This window comes from Notamacropus eugenii, chromosome 2, assembly GCF_028372415.1.
Source record: "Notamacropus eugenii isolate mMacEug1 chromosome 2, mMacEug1.pri_v2, whole genome shotgun sequence".
Classification (NCBI taxonomy): domain Eukaryota; kingdom Metazoa; phylum Chordata; class Mammalia; order Diprotodontia; family Macropodidae; genus Notamacropus; species Notamacropus eugenii.
In genome coordinates this window covers 366,232,324-366,247,450 of record NC_092873.1, presented here as the reverse complement: position 1 = coordinate 366,247,450, position 15,127 = coordinate 366,232,324, and the positions used below count along the sequence as shown (strand labels likewise).

The following is a 15,127-nucleotide window of genomic DNA, read 5'->3' as shown; positions in this document are numbered from 1 at the left end:
AAAGGAAAGGAACACTTCTTGTGTCACTTGGAGTTAGTCAGAACAGGAAGAGAATTACCAATTAGTTTATACCATCGTCAAATGAAACAAAAAGAATGACCAGAGCTTTGAACTAAGAAAGATAACCTTGGCAAAAAAGCTCTTTAATAGGAGAGATCGGGAGGGGGAACTGAAATTTTCATCCAACATACTTAGCAACAATTGCTTAAATATATCAAGGTGCCCCAAAAGACCTTACTTGAGTAAGAAGAAACTGAAAGTGCTAAAAGTCTGTGGTAACATTGCTCAGTGGATTAGAGTTGGAGTCAGAAAGAGCTGGATTTGAATCTTCTTCTTGATACTTTCTAGCTATATGATCCTAGGCAAATCACTTATTCTTTTTTTAGTTTCTATTACTTTATCTTTCCAGTAGGAATTATGATGCATGTTATAGCTCAAAGGTTTCTTATGAGAGCCAATTCAATGACCTTTATTAAGTACCTGCTATGTGCAAAGCACTAGGCATTTGTCTTTATATACTGGGCATATAAAGATAAAATGAACCAGCCAGCCACTACCCCTAAGGGGTTTACATTCTACTGGAGGAGAGAATATGTTCATAGGTAAATAAATATAAAATGATCCAGTATTCCAATGAATCTGTATATTCCCTTCCAAGATAAAAGTTACTAACTTTCCATACTTGTGTATCTTGAATGACTCTTCCATGTCTTCCTAAACTTTACTACTGCACAACATGCTAGTCATATAACATGCTAGAGACCTCCTGACAAGTTCTCTTGACATCCCATGGATACCAATACACCAAAACTCTGTACCCAAGATTTGTGTAAGAAGTGGGGATCCATTCTGCCACTTCAATATAAACACAGAGGGTTCAGACATCTCAATGGAGAAAGTCACAGAATTTATCATCCAAGTTAATGTGCAAATAAAACTGATCTAAGCCCTGATCCCTTTATCAGGTAAAAACTTCAATCACCAAATCAGTATCTTATGGAATTTTCCTACAAACTCACAATGTATATCTAAGACCTCAGTTAACTTCAGAGGATTATAGAGGTTTGGCCATCAGAGGAAAGATAGCTGCTGTTGTCCATATCCTATGATTGGCTCAGATAATCACCACCTCCCCATCCCCTTTGCCCACCTCCATTGCTGGCTTATGTTTAAAAGCAATGTTGGGGGGTGGACCCAAGATGGTTGAGTAGAAGGATTCACCTCTAGAAGCTCTCCCCTCAAAGCCTATAAAAAAAACCTATAAAAAATGACTCCAAACAAAATCAAGAGCAGCAGAAGCCACAAAACAACAGAATGAAAGAGATTTCCAGCTCAAGGCAGGATGGAAGGCCAACAGGAAAGATCTATCACACCAGGCACTGAGTGGAGTGTAGTCCAGCCTTGGCACACAATGGCAAGGGTAGGACTGGAGTGGACTTCAAGGTACCACAGACAGTAGCTACAGGTCCCAGATTCCTCAACTCACAAACATCAAAGGCAGCTTCAAAGGTCAGTGAGAAAGCTCTTTCACTTGGGTGAGAAAGGAACATAGAGGTCTAGCTGCTGCCTCAGGCAGTGGAAGCTTCCATTATTGGAGACCTGGCCTAAAGACCTTGAGGGAATTGAGCAGATGATCTGGATCTCAGCCCTGAGTGGTGGCCCTGGGGTGAGGAGGAGTGCTGGCTGGCATGGTGGAGCTGGTGGAGGCTCTGGAGAAGGAATCCTGCTCACAGACCACAGCACAGGCCAAGAGAGGAGTAATCTCCTCTTTCTTGATTATGGTAGCTTGGAGGAACTGAACTTACAAGTTCCCAGAGTATACCCGCCCCTTGACAAAGAACTTAAAAGTCAAGTAACTGGCTGGGAAAATGCCCCAAAAAGGGAAAAAGAAAAAGACAATAGAAGATTACTTCCTTGGTGAGCAGGTATTTTCTTCCATCCTTTTAGATGAGGAGGAACAATGCATACTATCACAGGTAGACCTAAAAGTCAAGGCTTCTGCATCCAAAACCTCCAAAATAAATATGCAAAGGTCTCAGACCATGGAAGAGCTCAAAAAGGATTTTGAAAATCAAGTAAGAGAGGTGGAGGAAAAATTGGGAAGAGAATGAGAGTGATACAAGAAAATCATGAAAAGTGAGTCAACAGCATGCTAAAGAAGAACCAAAAAACGCTGAAGAAATTAATACCTTTAAAAATAAACTAACTCAAATGACAAAAGAGGCCTAGAAAGCCAACGAGGAGAATAATGCTTTAAAGAGTAGAATTAGCCAAATGGAAAAGGAGGTTCAAGGGCTCACTGAAGAAAATTGTTCTTTAAAAATTAGAGTGGAGCAGATGGAAGTTAATGACTTTATGAGAAACCACACAAAACAAAACCAGAAGAATATAAAAATAGAAGACAATGTGAAGTATCTCATTGGAAAAACAACTGACCTGGAAAATAGATCCAGGAAAGACAATTTTAAAATTATGGGACTACCTGAAAGTTATGATCAAAAAAAGAGCCTAGACATCATCTTTCATGAAATTACCAAGGAAAACTGCCCTGATATTCTGGAACCAGAGGGTAAAAATAAATATGGAAAGAATCCAACCATCACCTCCTGAAAGAGATCCAAAAAGAGAAACTCCTAGGAACATTGTGGCCAAATTCCAGAGTTCCCAGGTCAAGGAGAAAATATTGCAAGCAGCCAGAAAGAAACAATTCAAGTATTGTGGAAATACAATAAGGATAACACAAGATTTAGTAGCTTCTACATTAAGGGACTGAAGGACTTGGAATAGGATATTCCAGAAGTCAAAGGAATTAGGATTAAAACCAAGAATCACCTACCCACCAAAACTGAGTCATTCAGTGAAATAAAGGACTTTCAAGCATTTTTTATGAAAAGATCAGAGCTGAATAGAAAATTTGTCTTTCAAACACAAGAATCAAGAGAAGCATGAAAAGGTGAACAGGAAAGAGAAATTGTAAGGGACTTACTAAAGTTGAACTGTTTACATTACATGGAAAGATAATATTTGGAACTTCTAAGACTTTTCTCAGTATTTGGGTCATTGGAGAGATTATATACATATAGAAAGAGGGCACAGGGTGAACTGAATAGGAAGGAATGATATCTAATATATATACATAATAAGGGGTGAGAGAGGAATATACTGGGAAGAGAAAGGAAAAATGGAACGAGGCAAATTATCTCTCATAAAAGGCAAGAAAAAGCTTTTTCATCGGAGGGGAAAATGGAGAGATGAGAGGGAAACAGTGAAACTTACTCTTATCACATTTGGCTTAAGGAGAGAATAACATTCACACAATTTGGTATGAAAATCTATCTTACACTACAGAAAAATAGGGGGAAGGAGTTAAGTGGTGTGGAGGGATGATAGAAGGGAGGGCAATTGAGAGGAAGTAGCACTTAGAAGTAATCACTTTAGGGGAGGTACAAAGTCAAAAGAGAGAATAGAAAACACAGGGGGCAGGATAGGATGGAGGGAAATTTAATTAGTGTTTCACAATATGACTATTATGGAAATCTTTTGCAAAACTACACATATATAGCCTATATTGAATTGCTTGACTTCTTAGTGGGTATGGGTGGGGAGGGAGGAAGGGAGACAAGTTTGAGCTCAAAGTTTTAGGAATGAATGTTGAGAATTGTTTTTGTGTACAACTGGGAAGTAAGAAATACAGATAATGGGTATAGAAATCTATCTTGCCTACAAGAAGAGAGAAGATGGGGATAAGGAGAGAGAGGGGTATGATAGAAGGGAGGGTAGATTGAGGGAAGGGGTAATCAGAATGCATGGTGTTTTGGGGGAGGGGAGGGGAGAGATTGGAAGAAAATTTGGAAATCAAAATCTTGTGGAAATGAATGTTGAAAACTAAAAATAAATAAATGAATAAATAAATAATAGATAAAAACAAATTAATTAAATAGGAAATTAATCAATTATTTAATTAAAAATAAACTAAAATTAAGATAAATTTTAAAATTATAAAAACAAACAATGTCAGTCCATCACTGAGAAATTTCTCTTTTGTAGTTCACTAAATTCAGAGATGAAATTAGAAGTGGAGGAAGAAGTCTCTTGCATATATAAACAGTATACAGAACCAGAAACTGAGAGACATAATAAGGGCAACAGGTTCAAAAAGATAGACATTTAATGAAAGCACCGGCGTCAGGGCAAATGAAGACTTGTGGTAGAGAGATGGCCCAGTCATGGACTCATGAAAGCAGCCCACCAAGCTGAGAGCTACACCTAAGGGAAATTCCAAGAGGGTACTACTAAGGCAGATGTACTCTGCAGTACAAAGAATTGTGACTTGATCACTTTACCACTTATGTATTCTACATGTTTACTTCATTACTGCTATATATCAAGTTTGAGTCCATTCTTCTCGGGGACCCTATTGGAAGAGTGAGCCCCAGGTTTTGAGGATAATGCACCAATTGGTGTTATTATTTCAGTAAATGCGTTTGCTAAAAGCTATGTCTAGTGGCTGATCATTAACAGGAAGTACACTGTTGGGGGCTCAGGAATGAAAATAATAAGAATAGACACCCACAAGGTTACTTCCAGTACCCAAGATAGTAGGCAGTCATCCTCTGGGAACATAATCTGGAAGTACAGGTGCAAGTTGGGGGAATAACCTCCCAAAGGGGTGTTATATCCGTAAAAAATTTATTTAGAAGCATTTCACCATCAAAGACAGTGGAAACCCCACATTTGAATTCTAGCATCAAAGTCCTTCATATTACTAGAAGTTAGGAAAATAGCACTGGAGAAATAAAGATAGTAAAAGCAGCTACAGTAGACCAATAACACACTGGAGGCAACATAATTTTTAGGGTATTAAGATATTTATTCCTAAGGTACATAAAAGAGAATGCCAAAGACATGAAAGACATTCCACACCTCATTATTACTAAGTCAACAGAGACAATATCAGTTTCCAGTGATCCATACACTAACTTTTAAAAAATCTCTAGAAAAACAAGGCAAAAAACAGCCAAGCAGCAGTAGCAAAAATAATTTTGGGGGGGAGGTCCAAACCTCTAATTTCATTGATTTAGGTGACTCTATGTGAGGAAACTACTTTTGCTAATGATGTTCTTACCTATTCTACAATTTATAGCCTTTAAAATTTTCATGGGGCAGTAAGAGGTTAAATGGCAGAATGTGTCAGGGCTGGGACTTGAATGTATGTTTATAATTCTGAGGCAAGCTCTTTCTCTCTACTCTGACACACTACCTCTATGCTTTTTTTAAAATAGGAGTACTCTACAGACCCATAGAGGGAATAAGAGGGTTTTTGCAAGTGATGTTCCATAGAAGCCAACATCTTTACCATCAGACAACTGATTTTAAAGTCAAGCAAATTCAAGAAATTATTGTGTTTATTGCTTGTTGACTATAAAAATTCATTGGAGTTGGTGGGGTCAAACATCACCTTAAAGATTCTTCTCCAACATGATGTCTTCATACATATCAAAATCCTTGAAAGATGTAACAACAGATATTTGAAGACCCTGTGATACAAAGTAATGCAATCCAGCATTTAAAAAAATGGCTGGCACGTAGTAGGTGCTTAAAATGCTTATTGACTGAATGATACATGAATACATACATACATATATATATATATGCTTACATACAAACAATAAGCAGTTCTACCTTTCTCCTTTCCATATTTTGTACTGCACTTTGCCGGGAGGGGTGTCTTCATTCCCCTTCCAAGGCTTCCCAGGATATTATCATTGGGATAATATTATCATATTATCATTATCACATGGCTTTACCTGGCTGCAGATGTTTTGCTGGGGATGGGGGGGAGAGGAGGGGTGGAATATTACTATAAGAAAGTTGGCGGTTTTTTTGCCTGGCTTTCTGAAATGAAACCCTGTAAAATTTGCAAATTATAGATAAATTACAAACAAGTTTTATTACTGAAGTTCTGTAATTAAAATAGAACTTCCTACTTAAACAAGTAGTCTGGTAAGTTTGGGAATAAAATGGTGAACAGATAAGCAATTTATGCATGTGTTAATTTAATTGTTCCTCCCTGTGGTAGATATTGTAATATTTAGCTGGTATTGTAGGGCTTACATTGATACTTAGTATACGTTCTCTCTCTCTCTCTCTCTCTCTCTCTCTCTCTCTCTCTCTCTCTCTCTCTCTCTCTCTCTCTCTCTCCCCTATCTCTCTCCCCCTTCTCTCCATTGCATCCCCTTTCTCTCCCTTCCGTTCCCTTCCCTTCCCTTCCCTTCCTTTCCTTTCCTACCCTTTCTCTCTTCCTTCCTTCCTTCCTTCCTTCCTTCCTTCCTTCCTTCCTTCCTTCCTTCCTTCCTTCCTTCCTTCCTTCCTTCCTTCCTTCCTTCCTTCCTTCCTCCCTTCCTTCTTCTCTCCTCTCTTTCTCTTTCCCTCCCCCTCTATCTTTCTCCTCCCCTCCTCTTTCTCTCAATCATATTATGTTCTGTAATTGTTGTTGGAACCCCACCCGGTTTTTTCAGCCAGACTCATCACTAAATTACATTTAGAAATTTTTTTTTAGAATGCATGCAATAGCATTTTAATGTACCAGGGAGGAAGGAATACAGTATAGCGATATAGCAGAAGATGAACATTCATTTTTCTTTTTATTACCCATCCCTTCATTTACTACATTGGATCACTTGTTCTTCTAGAAACTGAATGGCAGACCATTCTATGAGTTCAATTAGTTTCTTGTTCTTGAATCAGAAACAAATAACAAACATTGAAAACCTAATCTGTGCAGTACATTGGACCAAGAGAACAATGTAGTATACACTTTCAATGTAAAACTCCTCCAAACTAATTAGGGAGAAGGACGCTTTACAGAACAGCTAAGGCTTGTATTTGTCTAACACACTATATTATATATATTAGAAATGTCTTGTACAGAGATACAGAGAATAGCTTCAATAAAACATGATCTATTTTTCTAATAATGTAGCTAATGAATATTTTATTCCCTGAAGTATCAGATTTAATAAACATACTTTGAATTCATGGGGGAAAAGCATCATATATATCTAAGGTATTGTTATGAGTATTCTGAATAATTATCAAGGGTTTTAATAATTGTTTATAATATCAGTCTTAATAATTTAAAAAGATAATTTGGCTAAATAATTGCCTTCTGACACGAATTTAGTGTTTCTAATTTTAAAAAAAATTGTTTTGTTAACATATCCACTTTTGGGGAAATATCATTTTTGATCTACCAACATAATCATCAGAGAATTTAAAAACAAGTTATTGTCTATCAATGCCCCAACAATTTCACAAGATTGCTGTCAAGATTAAATTAGGCAACGCACATGAAAGGGCTTTATAAATTGTAAAGTGCTGAAAAATTGCCCAATATACTTGTCATTTTTGTTATGAATGTCACAATTGTTATGATTCAATAACAAAATGAAATAAATTATGAAGACTTCAAACCAAAAGACACCTGCCATGTTTCATTGCAACTATGATTACGTGATCTGTGATTTCATTGCTTCTTTGTATGGAAACTTCCTTCATAAAAGCATATCATGGCCCACATATGATTTAAATATATCCTAGGAACAGTGATCTAGGTTTGGAAGGAATTTTAGAGGTAATCTAGTGTGATCCCCTCATTTTACAGATGGGGAGCTGAGGCCCAGAGAGATTATGTTACTACCCAAAGGAAGTACATGGCAGAATTGGCATCAAAACCAGTACCCTCAGATAAGGTCCTAGGGAATCATCTGAGATCCTAAATCATTAAGTGACTTGCTTGCAGTCTGAGACCTGACAGATGGAATTATTAAAGGGTTAGTTCCTGGGCTGTGACTTGAGTAATGTTGCAGCCCAAGTTTTTAAGTTATTTTGTGGTAATTTTAAGTAGGTCAAACCCATCAGTGAATTCTATGGAATGTCTACCCTAAATATGTGAAGAATGAAGGATGGGAACAATTTGTTCTAATGACCTTGAAGGTGGCTGTAGCAGGTGTCATGGAGTGCTTAGAGCTTGGGTAAGCATTGAAGATGCCAAGGTCATTCATTGTATCCTGGGTCATCACCCTTGGCTTTTTCCTGCCACTGGACTTTGGTGACTCTAGAAGAGAGAGGCTGATGACTTTGCAACCTTGCCTCACTTAAATCCAATTAATGCTAGAGGCAAGACATCATCTGTGATCTCATTGGTCCTCTTTGAAATGAAGGACAAACAATGTGAAAGAGAGGCAGGCTTTGAACCCCGGTCTTTGTTTCTCTAAAACTCAGCACTCATACTGATTATTTTTCTGTGCTTGGAAACATATATACCCTTCAGACCTTTCTTCATCATTCAATTTGGTAGAAAATGTGAAAGCTGAAAGTAAGTTTGACTCTCTCTAGTTTTAGCAGATTGATTTGGTCTTAGATCTTATATTAAATGGGAAAGGATAAATCAGAGTTCACTTATTTTATGTATGTATTGTCAAGATGGCCTCTGAGGGTAGGGAATCATACTTATTTCTGAAGAAATTTTGAAGAGAGAGGTACACGTTCATATGGATACCCAACAAATGCTTTAGGGTCATTGATTTAGAAGTGAAAAGAACCTCAGAAGTCAGCTAGTCTAATTCACTCATTTTACAGGTAAAGAGTGTTAGGCCCTGAGATTTAAATGATTTATCCAAGGTCTCACAGGTAAGAAATGGCAGTTCCAAGATTTGTATCTAGATACTCTGACTCCATTCAGATACAACTTTCTCTTTCACCATACAATGATAATGATGCCAATGGCAAAGTAAATGCAAAAATTAATCCATTAAAAGGACAAGTAGGTATTTGCCATTTTGGGATAGTAGGTACACCAAGGTCACTTTACAAGTTATTATGCCCTTCATGCTACTTAGTAATTGTTCTTTTAAACCATAATCATCCCACTTGGCAGCAAACTGCCCCTGGCATCTTATCAGCTAATAAACAGCTCTAGCTTTCAGAATACCTCTGCTTTTGCCACTAACCTTTCATGTTACATCGAAATCACAGCAAGCACTGAGAAAGCCTGATAGCATCAACCACTTCCCTATGGAATTATACAATCAGCAGTTTGATTTTCAAATCAATACCACTGTGGAGTTCACATTCCAACAAAGGTGTGGCCAATGAGCAAATTGCTTCTGAAAATTGTGCTCATAAAGTGGGTGCCAAACGACTTCATTAGGAAGGAACATTTTCAGGCTGAGATTCAGTAAGGCTATTTTCATCCAAAGTGACTTTTTGAACATTTCTGTTCCCAAATGTGAAAACAGAGGCAACAGCATGTAGCAATTGACCAAATCTTAATTAGATTAATCAATCAGGTATGTATTGAGTGCCTGCTATGTACCTGGCACTGTGATAAAGCAGCACTATGAGAGATAGTAATAATAAGTCACATTTATACTGTGTTTTGAGGCACACAAAGTGCTTTTTTACTGTAGCCCTGTGGGGGTAGGGAAATTCAGATATCAGGACCATAGATTTCAAGGTGGGAGGAATCTTAGAGGCCATTATGTCCAGCTCCTTCATGTTATGAGTGAGAAAATAAAGGCATGGAGAAGCCATGGTACTCCCCCAGTGTCACACAAGTAATTAGCGGGATTTCAAACTCAAGTTCTCTGACCCCAGAACTACTGAACTACACTGCATTTTATTAACAATGATTGGCATTCAAGGGTTACAAAGCACTTTATGTACATTCATTCCATTTTCACAGTAACATAGAGTGACATGTATTACAAGTTTTTTTGCGGGGAGAAGTGGGGTATGGTTGAGAGTGGGGGTGGGAGTGGGAGTGGGGAAGAGAACCAGACTTGTGATTTCATTGATAGGGAAAACTTCCTTTATCAATGTAGATTGGCATGAGTTCTGCACTAAAAGGTTAAGTGACTTGCCCAATGTCACAAAGACAGAATGTCAAAGGTAAGACTTAAATCTAGTTCTCTATTATATTATATTGTTTCTTAGATATCACATCAGAAGTTATTAACTACAATTTACTTACTGATGACAATACAGAGACCCCAAAAGTCAAAGAACTTATTCATTTTCACATGACTAGTAAAAGGTTAAATAAATTTTGGTGCTAGGATTTGAACCCAGGTCTTTCATGACTTCAGGTCTAGCACTCTTTCTAATACCAAAAAACTGAGGCTCAGATGATGCAAAGATTTTGCCCAAGGAAACACAGCTGATAAGAAGCAGTGCAGAAAGCTGAATTCTTACACAGTTGTTGGGAGGCTTAAATGGGACAATGAATATAAAGTACTTTGAAAACCTTAAAGCACTCTGTAAATGCTGCTGCTGTTCTTACTCTTATTATCTTATAGTCACTAGGCCTCCAGTCTGGTGATGACTTCTTTCCTGGAGCCTTGTATTGAACTCAGCCAATATTTACAGAGCAAAACAAGGAGTATGTTGGTAGAAGTTTAACTAAGGGGCCAGGAAAGGATGGGGGCAGTTAGGTGGTATAGGAATCAAGAGGACCTGAGTTTCAATCCAACCTCAGATATTTACTATCTGTGGGACTTTGGGCAAGTCACTTAATCCTGTTTGCCTCAGTTTCCTCATCTGTAAAATGAGCTGGAGAAGGAAATGGCAAAGCATTCCAGTATCTTTGCTAAGAAAACTCCAAATGTTGGACACGACTCAAATGTCCCAACAACAACAAAATTTGGAAGGGGAAAATACATGAACACATATTTGAAAGTTTAATCTGGATGATTAACACTCGCTTAAGTCTAGATAATCAATAAAACAACAAATATAAAGCTTGATTTGTGGCACCTATTTCTGAAGTATAAATCCTCGCACTGAAAATTTAACACAGAGCTGAATCCAGCATTTTTGTCACCTGATTTAAAATCTAATCATCTTTCCTTGTTCAAATATATACATATTTGTAAGTAGGTGAAAAATATGTCTGCATAACAGTAGTCTTCAACTTTAATTTCATACTTTGATTAAGTTTCTGGCACAGTTTAATTTTAGTATTATAGAAATTTTTATTTAGTGCAGGCCTGCACAACATATGGCCTGGGGATCACTTGTGCCCTCCCCCCCCCCACCAAAGGACTGGGTCAGCCCACAAAAAATGTAGGGTTGCCACTGTACACTCTCCTGTTTGTCACATGACCCATGGCAACCAACCATTATCAGTCTGTCTGTAATGTAACCTATCTGCAGCCCAAAGAAGTTTACAAGTTGTATAGGTGCGAGTTAGTATTACAGAAATTTAATATTTAGTAAATTTAGCATAATATTTACATAGTATAAGTGTATCATAAATTAGTATTATAGAAGTTTTGTATTATAGAAAGCTGTTTTTAATTCTACAGGTTTTTCATCCAACTCAAATTTATATCTTCTAAGTAATAGTGGTATATATAACCTATCTTGGGGTGACTGCAAACTATACACTACCTTAGAACTCCTTGCTTGGCCAAATAGTTGCAAGGTTCAGAAAGGCTATTTCCCTTAGACCTCATGTTCAAATTTGGTCTCCAATATGGCAAAGGAAGATCTATCCCCATTCAGCTTTGGGACAACAGCCTTGTAATTGCTTTGTCAGATTTAATGTTGACGCTGTGAGACACTGAACACATATTTTGCAAATAGATATTATCATACATTTAGAGTTTGAAGGCACCTCAGAGGCTATCTAATCCAAATCTTTTGTTTTATTATTTATTTATTATAATATATATATATATATACATGTAATTTATTTTTCAGTTCTCAACATTCACTTCCACAAGAATATGACTTCAAATTTTTCCCCCATCTATCCCCACCTCCCACTCCAGGACAGCATGCACCTCATCCGCCCTTTCCTCCAGTCTGTCCTCCCTTCTATTACTCCCTCTTCTTCCATCCCCCTGCCCTCTATTTTCCTGTAGGACAAAGCAGATTTCTATATCCCATTGTCTGCATATCTTATATTCCAGCTTCATGCTAAAACAATTTTTAACATTCATTATTAAAGCTTCGAGTTCCATATTCACTCCCTTCCTCCCTCCACACCCAGCCTCATTGAGAAAATAAACAATTCAATATAGATCATACATGTGTAACAATGCAAAGCACTTCCATAATAGTTGTGTTGTGAAAGACTAACCACATTTCCCTCTGTCCTATCCTGCCCTCCATTTATTCCATTCTGTCCCTTGACCTGTCCTCCCACAATAGTGTTTGCTTCTGATTATCCCTTTCTCCAATTTGCTGTCCCTTATTTTATCATCCCTCTTGTATTCCCTTCTGCCTTGCCTTCCTGCTGGGTTAAATAGATTTCCATATCTAATTGAATGTATGTTACTCCCTCCTTAAGCCAAATATCATGAGAATATGGCTCACCTATTTCCTTTCATCTCTCCTCATCCTCCCCTCCATTGTAAAAGCTCTTTCTTGCCTCTTTTATGGAAGATAATTGGCTACATTCTACCTCTCCCTTTCCCTTACTCCTAGTACATTCCACTCAATAGTAAATTTTACTTTTTTAGATATTTTTCCTTTATATTCAGCACACCCTGTGCCCTGTGTCTATGTGTATATATGCATATATACACATGTGTACATGCACATATATACATACACCCATGTACACATACATACCCACACATGTATGATATATACACACCCACGCACACCTACATACATATACATATGTATACATACACACAAAACATACATACACATATAAATATATGTGTGTATGTGTGCATACATATATATATGTATGTATGTGTGTATATATATGTATATTCCCTCTAACTACCCTAATATTGAAAAAGGTCTCATGAGTTACAAATACCATCTTTCTGAATAGAAATGTAAACAGTTCAGCTTTAATGAGTTCCTTAATGTTTCTCTTTACTGTTCACCTTTTCATGTTTCTCTTGATTCCTGTATGTGAAAGTCAAATTTTCTCTTCAGCTCTGGTCTTTTCAACAAGAATGCTTTGAAGTTCTCTATTTCATTGAAATTCCATTTTTCCCCCTGAAGTATTATATTCAGTTTTTCTGGGTAGGTGATTCTTGGTTTTAATCCTATCTCCTTTGACCTCTGGAATATCATATTGCAAGCCCTTTGATCCCCGTAGTGTAGAAGCTGCCAAATCCTGTGTTATCCTGATTGTATTTCCATAGTACTTGAATTGTTCCTTTCTATCTGCTTATAATATTTTCTCCTTGACTTGGGAACTCTGAAATTTGGTTAGGATATTCCTAGGAGTTTTCTTCTGGGGTTTCACCTTCTTTCAGGAGGTGATTGGTGAATTCTTTCCATTTCCACTTTACCCTCTGTTGAATATCAAGGCAGTTTTCCTTGATAATTTCTTGGAAGATAATGTCTAGGTTCTTTTCTTTCATCATGGTTTTCAGGTAGAACAATAATTTTTAAATTATCTCTCCTGGATCTGTTTTCCAAGTCAGTTGTTTTTCCAATGAGATATTTCTTATTCTTTTGGTTGTCTTTTATAATTTCTTGGTTTCTCATAAAGTCCTTAGCTTCCATCTGCTTCATTCTATTTTTTAAAGAACTATTTTCTTCAGTGACCTTTTGAATCTCCTTTTCCATTTGGCCAATTCTGCTTTTTAAAGTATTCTTCTCCTCATTGGCTTTTTGGACCTCTTTTGCCATTTGGGTTAGTCTATTTTTAAAGGTGTTATTTTCTTCAGCATTTTTTTAGGTCTCCTTTAGCAAGCTGTTGACTTGTTTTTCATGATTTTCTTGCATTGCTCTCATTTTTCTCCCCAATTTTTCATTTACCTCTCTTACTGGATTTTCAAAATCCTTTTTGATCTCCTTCATGCCCTGAGACCATTGCATATTTTTTTTTTGGAGACTTTGGACACAGAAGCCTTGACCTTGCTGACTTAGTCTTATGGTATGCCTTGCTCTTTCTCATCTGAAAGGTTGAAAGAAAATACCTTTTGCCAAGAAAATAAACTTCTATAGTCTGATTTTTCCCCTTTGGGGCATTTCCCCAGCCAATTACTTGACTTTTAAGTCATTTGTTAAAAAGTGGAAGGTACACTGCCTTAGTCTTCAGAGGTTTTGTGCTGCTATTCTCTAAGATATATCTAGGGACCTGTAAGTTCTCAGTTCCTCCAAGGTGGCACAATCAAGGGAGAGGAGTTTGCTCCTCTCCTGACCTGCTCTGTGGTCTGTGAGCAACCAAAAGTACTCTTTTCTGCCCTGGAACTGTGAGTAGGGTTCCTTCACATCCACCACCAGTTCCACTGCTAGAGCTCCTCCTCAACCCAGGACCACCTCTCAAGATTGAGACTCAGATCAGCTGCTCCATTCCACCAGGGTCTTTAGGCTGAGGGTTCCAAAAGTGGATACTGCTGCTGCAGCCACCCTGGGACTGGGACTGGGACTGGAATTGGACCATGCTCCCATCTCACACAGGTGAAAGATCTCTCTCACTGACCTTTGAAGCTTTCTTTGGCATTTGTGGGTTGAGAAATTTGGGAATCCTCAGCAGTTGCCCATGATTTCTTTCCCTGCAGCCTGCTCTAGTCCTATCTATGAGGTTCAGCTCACACTGGGCAGTGTTCTGCTCTGAGTACAATGTGATAGACCTTTCCTGTTGGCCTTCCAGGCTGTTTTGGGCTGGAAATCTGTTTCACTCTGCCATTTTGTGGCTTCTGCTGCTCTAAAATTTGTTTAGTGTCATTTTTACAGGTATTTTATGGGCTGTGGTGGGAGAGCTTCTAGAGGTCCATCCTTCTACTCTGCCATCCTGGCTCTGCCCCCACCCCTTATTTTACAAATGAAGAAACTGAGACCCATGGAGAGTAAGTGATTTGTAGCATTTGAATCCAGATTTGCTGACTCCAAAGTCTTTTCTCTTTCCACTATGCTATTCTTCTGTCTCCCAGTAATCCAATGATTTAAACACAAAAAATGAGTTAAAGATGTTGGGCAAATTTACTATGTACATATATTTAAATAATTTCTTACATGATTTTTGGTATCCTCTTTTGTTGTTGTTGTCTTGAAGTATGAAACTTCATTTTTATTTTAGAAACTATGACCAAAGTCCTAGAAAAATCCCTGATAAATGATATAAGATTTTAGAGGGAAAAAAGGACAC

General features: G+C 37.6%; 1 long non-coding RNA gene across 1 annotated transcript; it reads right to left on the bottom strand.

The window, feature by feature from the left end:
• Positions 1-5,387: 5,387 nt before the first annotated feature.
• On the bottom strand, positions 5,388-9,077 carry LOC140524042 (uncharacterized). Its single transcript, XR_011973546.1, has 2 exons — positions 9,012-9,077; positions 5,388-5,537 (listed from the first exon to the last, which is right to left on the bottom strand). It is a non-coding gene; the product is annotated as an uncharacterized lncRNA (long non-coding RNA).
• Between the last annotated feature and the right edge of the window lie 6,050 nt (positions 9,078-15,127).